Here is a 6,495-nt window from a genome sequence, read left to right on the forward strand (position 1 = left end):
TTTACTGGAGATTTAACCAGATCAGAGTTAAACGCATCCTGTTATCTGTGTGCTCCTGAAACTGTGAAGTGTAAAGGACACACACACACACACACACACACACACACACACACACACACACACACACACACACACACACACACACACACACACACACACACACACACACACACACACACACACACACACACACACACACACACACACACACACACACACACACACACACACACACACACACACACACACACACACACACACAAGCAAACTGACCTCACTGGCTCTTGAGGTTTTCTTATCATTCACTGAAGTTGAGTGTTTGCAGAGCTGAACAGAGACCTATTTTTTTTTTACAGCTAACAAATCAATGACAAAGCAAATTCTCTGTTTTCTTATTCACCTCCATCACTCAAGGCTCCCAACATCTTTAAATGCCTCAGGATGTGATGAAATCATTTCTTCACTGTGATGTTTGCAGGAGAGCGGGAAGGGCGTGTGTTTACAGGAATGAAAGTCACTCTCTGATTGCCGGGCCCATTTTCAACACAGTACTCGCTATTATACACCTGTAATCCTTTCATCCACTGTTAAAAATGCAATTAACAAAATTGTTGTTTCTCCCAGGGACCAACAATTTACCTGAATCTATTGGTCAATTACCAGTTTGTCTTCAGGCTGACCCCACTGGCTAATAGCTTTGGAAAGAGGCCAGAATCTGATTTCCTTTTAACAGTGTCTAATGGGCTGTCAACCCATACATTATGAATGCAAACCAACAGCGCACAAACCGTCCCACTGCACTATTAGGGCCTACTTCTTTCCATTGATTCCGCTCTTTACTTTTAGCTAATGACCACCCCCCCCCCTTTTTTATGCATGCTGGTGATTCTGTTAAATACCTTCTATTGTGGAAAGAGGGCTGGGAATGCGTTTGAAGTGCAAAGATTTTGTTAGAGCGCCCTGTTATCAAATCACAATGTGTAATGCATCCAAAATGAGCAATGCATCTGTCACAGTTTATATGTATGTATGAGCGTCTGTGTCTGTCCACCTGAAAGGAGGAGGAGGAGGAGGAGGAGGAGGAGGAGGAGGAGGGCTTGGCTTTGTTTTATTTCCACCATGTTTTGAATTCTGAACAGTCAGCGAGAGACAGGAGACAATGGTTGTTTTCAGCTTTTTACAATTTTCTTAGTGATTTGTTTTTAAAGTATGATTATGTTTTCATTTGAGTTCATTTTGATGCTTCAATGAAACAGTTGGAAACAAATAATTTAGTGGAGTGTGGTAGCTACATACTTCTTCTTGTGAGTAAAACCTATCAGGGGGAATCTGGTCAAGACATTTGCTGCCGTGCCCTGGAAATGCTCTAACGTGTGCTCCCACCCCGCCCGCCCTCCATTTCAATCCCCGACTTCCGTATCTCACCGTCTGCATCTTTTGCCATTCCCTTGCCCTCCTTCTTTTTTTTTTTTTTTTTTTTTTAACCATCTCTGACTGTCTTCATCTGCAGCTCACATCTTTACATCACTCCAATTTTCACACGGCGAGATGGAAATTGAGTGGGAGGACTGGGTTGCAGGATAAGATAGAGGTCTCGTAGTGGACAAAAATAAAATCCAATTTCCCCCCCAAAAAAGAAAAACCTTATTGCCCCCCACTGGACCAGCTGCCCCTGTACATCTCCAGTGAGTCTCACCTGTGCAACTCTGGAATCTCAAAACCTGACAAACAGCGGGGGGACCAAAAAAAAAGGGCCACGAAGCAGCCCATCTCTCCTCCCTCACAACTGAGATTGGACACACACCATTGCCCTTTTTTTTTTTTCCCCCCTCTTGAAAGCCACTACTTGCTTCATATCATAATAAGTACAGGTTTACCAGGGGAGGCTGCACTGCGAAGAATTTCTAGTGTTCACGGCAGCAAAACCTGAAAGCATCTGCAGATTCAGGGAGTGAAAAGAAAACCAGTTATTCAAGTTGCTTTTTTCCCCTAACAGCTTTGTGATGAGCACCGAGTTTGAATTTGAACTGGTGAGCAGCAATAAGCTATTATCAGTTGTAATCACTCTTCATGCAGTAAGCCCGTGGTGGTTAGAATAAGAGCTTCTTGCAGGCATCTCTCAATCATGGCAGAGATCATTAATTTTGTCTTTACGGGAGTCACTGTGCTTCTCACATAGCCACATCTGTGCTGACAGATGAACAAAAAGAACCTACTTGTTTAGTGACAAAGAAAAGCAGGGAGGCTCGTACCTATTTAACTATTAGATCAGATGATCCTTGCATGTGTGGGGTTACAAAGTATGCAAGGAGTCACTGATGCCGGCTTTGTGGAATCAAAATCAGATTTAGTCATCCAAATCTGCCTCTCATATTGAGCTGTTGGTATTTTTTGCGCCGCCACCTCTCCGAATGGGGAAAAACAGGCATCTTCAGATATATCTGGCCAGCAAAGTTGGGAGCCATCTACTTATTTTTGGAAGGTGCACAATAAGGATCCTCCAGAGCTGTAATCTAGTTGACTGACAGCAGCGCACAATACCTTTCTCCGCTCCTAACCAGAAGACATTCAGTAAATGCAATGCAATTCTTGAGAAGAGAGAACATAGACAGGGAGCGAGGTGAGAGAAATGCGCTCAGCCACAAAGAGATGAGAATGAGGGGAGAAGATGAAAGACAGCGGAGCAGGTAAAAAAAATAAAAAATCCACACAAGATCTCAAATTTTTCTACCCCCCCCCTACACGTTTGGAGGTAGATCCTCTGTCAGTTTGGGCCGAGCCTCAACTCTCAGCTACTGCTGTGCTGTGTGCAACACTGCTGGCTGTAAATTAAGACGTGTTTGACAAGATATTTAGAGGTTGAATGCCATTGATTTAAAAGGTCCACAAAGTACAAGGAAACCCCCCCTTTTTTTTTTTTTTAAAGTACTAAATATACTTTATTGAGCTCAGTGTAACAAGAATCTAATTCATATTTTATTTTGACTCTCAGGAGTTACTGCAGGTACAAGGATAAAATATTATACAATTTTTAGAAGGATGAGGAATTCAAGGAGTAAACTAGGCCACATGGCATATCTGCGCGTTTGAGAGCGACACGAGATGGACTGGATGCACCACAGAGTCCAGAGGGACTCGGAGATGGAGAAAACCGGAACAGACATGAGTACAGTTGGAGACACGATGCAGTTTAAACTCTTTGCTGCTAAATGTTCTCCCACAACATCCCATTGTGAGCTCCTTTTATATGCACACTCCCTCATTAAAAAATTTCCATAAACTAGCAATTCTGTGGAGGATAATAAAAAGGTCTAACCCAGTGCTGGCGAATTGCACCTTGTGGCCTCGGGCACCCTTATCTCACTGAGAGGCATCAGATTGTGGAGTGTGAAACCAAATTATATTTTTGTTTGCCTCAAAGTGCAAAACAATCTTGCAGACATCTAATGAGTGCTGTGAAGTTGGGCTGCGTAGGTGATATTGCAGTGTGAGAGCGTTTCTACAGTTTAATCTCCCATGTGGAAAATACAACTCTTTGCCTGTGCTGATGTTAGGGATTCTGTCTGCTTCTAGGATTCCTGAGGAAAAAAATAAATAAATAAAGTAATCCACACATCCAGACATACAAATAAATAACCACATTAAATGGTCTGCAGCATGGGGTTTGAAGCGTGGCAATGTGAGTCCAGAGTGAAGTCTCTCATCACATGGGTGTGACCTAGGGACGGAATGGAAAAACCCTCCGGACCAAATACCAGCTGTGTTTGTGCATCGTCAGGGTCATTGTTCCAAGTAAAGAGAACTGCTTGATACTATATTTTTATTTCTGGCATTCAATAACCACATTGTGTTAGCATAGTGTTTCAACATTCATCAGGGACAATAAATGGGTATACATTATTTTCCCTCTTACTTAGAACCCACACACTCTTCAAATCCACACGTGTACGCGCACACGCTGGCACTCAGCAGCTCTTTTCGCTCCCGTCGTCAGAGTGCCTCGGCTTCTCATCTCTGTCCTCATCAGACCTGCCGCCCATGGCTTGACTTCAGTCGCTGTGGAAGGAAGCAGTCAGACGCTCCTCAATATATGCTTGTCAATCAATCTGATGTGAGAGAGAGATATCAAGCTTTCGACGACCCCTCTGACAGTTGCAGGTTATGCTGTGGGGTCAAACTAACTGCAATTTCATGCTGCCAGTCTTGTGCTGCCTTTAACGGGAAATTTACACCGTCTAACCTACAGTATAAATATGGAGAAGCACTGGCTCTGTATAGCACAGTCCATGGACGTCTAAATCACTTGAAGTTACCCAGAGACACTTGTTGCAGTGCTAATTATAGTGAGTCACATATCTATATCAAGCATGTTTTTACAGTCTAATGCAATCTAAAAGCCACAAGTTATACAACTTCAAGGACTCGGTGGCATAGGTGTTTGACATGAAAAAAAAACAAAAAACAGAACGTTGCCGTGACTAGCTTCACCGTGTTAAAGCTTTATGTACCGTTACGTGTAATAAAAGAGCTATGAGCAGGTCTTCAAATTCAGTTCCTGAAATATACATAAGCTGGTGATTTTCCATTGACAGAGCAAATGATAACTGATAACATACTGGTTAAGCACAATGTGCAGATCCTGTTTTATTTTATTGCCTACATGTCATGGCGTAAAGAGATCCTTATCAACGCAACACAGTAAACTGTACTCACAAGTGGAAAAAATACAAAAGACTGGCTCTGTTCCACAGTGTGATCAGCAGAGATTTAAGAGGTCAATGTGGATGGAATATCTCAAATGAAAAATCTTCTCAATTAGTTACAGTGCGGATGAAATTGCCATTAATCTAATATAGCATGAAACAATGGGCCCCACATGCATTAAAATCCCGCAGTATGAGCCAAGATCTGTGAGTAAACAAAACAAACACTGTGTAGCTTTGTAGTGAATTTACCTGGTGTAGCTATCGGTTCATTTCAGGCATCTCGAGAGATTGTTCAAATGTTTGTCAGATCCTGACTATACAAGTTGTTCTGCAACAAAAATGAATAAAAGGTAAATAGTAGCGCAGTAAATACACAGGGAAAAAACAACAACTATATATTATACTTGTTAGACTTACGCTGTGACTGTGATGTTTCAGTTTGCCAGGTGGTCGAGAGAGAGAAACAGTTCTGAGCCAGACTGAGGCAGAGAGTACAGAAGGTGTAGCTGCAGTCTCCTGAACACAAGCCAGAGCACACGTCCACACACATCTGGCAGCAGATGTCACAGCAGCGGTCAGAGCAATATCGCCAGTCCTCACACACACAGAGGCAGCCACCAGCCGGGCTGCATTCCTCCTCACTTTGTAGGCAAGAGCTGCAAGGCTTGCAAGACTGTAACCCCATGGGATTGCCTGCCTGCCTGTTAAAAACACAGAGGCATCAGGAGATGAGATATTGGAGAAAATCACTGTCTGGAAAAATGGTCTCTTTTACAAGTCCGGAATTGGAATTGTGGATGTATATACACAAGGAATTCTGCAGAGAAGAAGATGCTGATAATTGGCTGTCAGCCTGTCCTGAACAGTGTACACGTTTCCTGCTTTCTGGAGCTTCGTCCAAACTTCTTGCCACATGCAGTGCTTGCTGATATTCTCTGTGAGCACTTTGACCAACTTTTAGATAATCCTTGATGTCACACTTTTCCCCCCGAGGACTAACCACGGTCTGCGCCGTCATCTCCGAACTTCATGTGAGGAGAAAAGGAATCAGCGTGAACAACAGTTCAGTGAAGAAATCAGCCTTTCAAACAAGCTTGAAAACCTCAAATATCATCACACACAGCTGCACTCTGTGTACAGACATTATATATGTTTTTAATGAGTGAAAAGCGCTTTTTTTCCCCCTGTAATAGGATTACACAAAGAAGAGCTTTCTCAGGCTTCCTTGTCACAAGACCAAGATGGAGTATTTTGGTAAGCAGAAATGATTAGCAATGCAGCACAAATGAGGAAACAATTATTTGATTACAAGTACAGTGCTGACCACTTCAGTGTAGTGAAGGAGGAGAAAGATTCTAAAACATGACAAATGTTGGTCCAGGTTGTTTCAAAAATAGTGTTTCAAGAGGAAAGGAAATGTCGAAAGACATTCATCGTCATCTAGATTAATAAAAATGTTGAAAACAAATTAGAGCGAAAGAAGTAAAAAGAGAGTCCCAACTGTGCTTTACTGAACATTGATGATTGATGACGTCTTCGCAAACACGCAAAACGAGAGTTCCATATGTAACTACGGTTCTATGAATCCTGGAAGACCACCAGAGGCGGTGCTTTCAGCACTGGATGTTCCATCTCGCGCATATGCAGGTCGAGTAAATTATATCAACAAAGTCACCCGTGACCCCTGGATGACCCGGAGAGTCTATAGCTATCGGCGTCATCAGGTGATCTGCTCCTGTCAAAATCTTCTCGTGAGGACACGAGGATACTGAGTGACAGGATGCTCTGG

General features: G+C 42.8%; 1 long non-coding RNA gene across 1 annotated transcript; it reads right to left on the reverse strand.

Moving 5' to 3' along the window:
• Positions 1-3,808: 3,808 nt before the first annotated feature.
• LOC308125003 lies at positions 3,809-5,643 on the reverse strand. Its single transcript, XR_013936351.1, has 3 exons — positions 5,124-5,643; positions 4,956-5,034; positions 3,809-4,056 (listed from the first exon to the last, which is right to left on the reverse strand). It is a non-coding gene; the product is annotated as an uncharacterized lncRNA (long non-coding RNA).
• Positions 5,644-6,495: the final 852 nt, after the last annotated feature.

This window comes from Lipophrys pholis (genome assembly GCF_963383615.2).
Source record: "Lipophrys pholis genome assembly, chromosome: 19".
Classification (NCBI taxonomy): Eukaryota; Metazoa; Chordata; class Actinopteri; order Blenniiformes; family Blenniidae; genus Lipophrys; species Lipophrys pholis.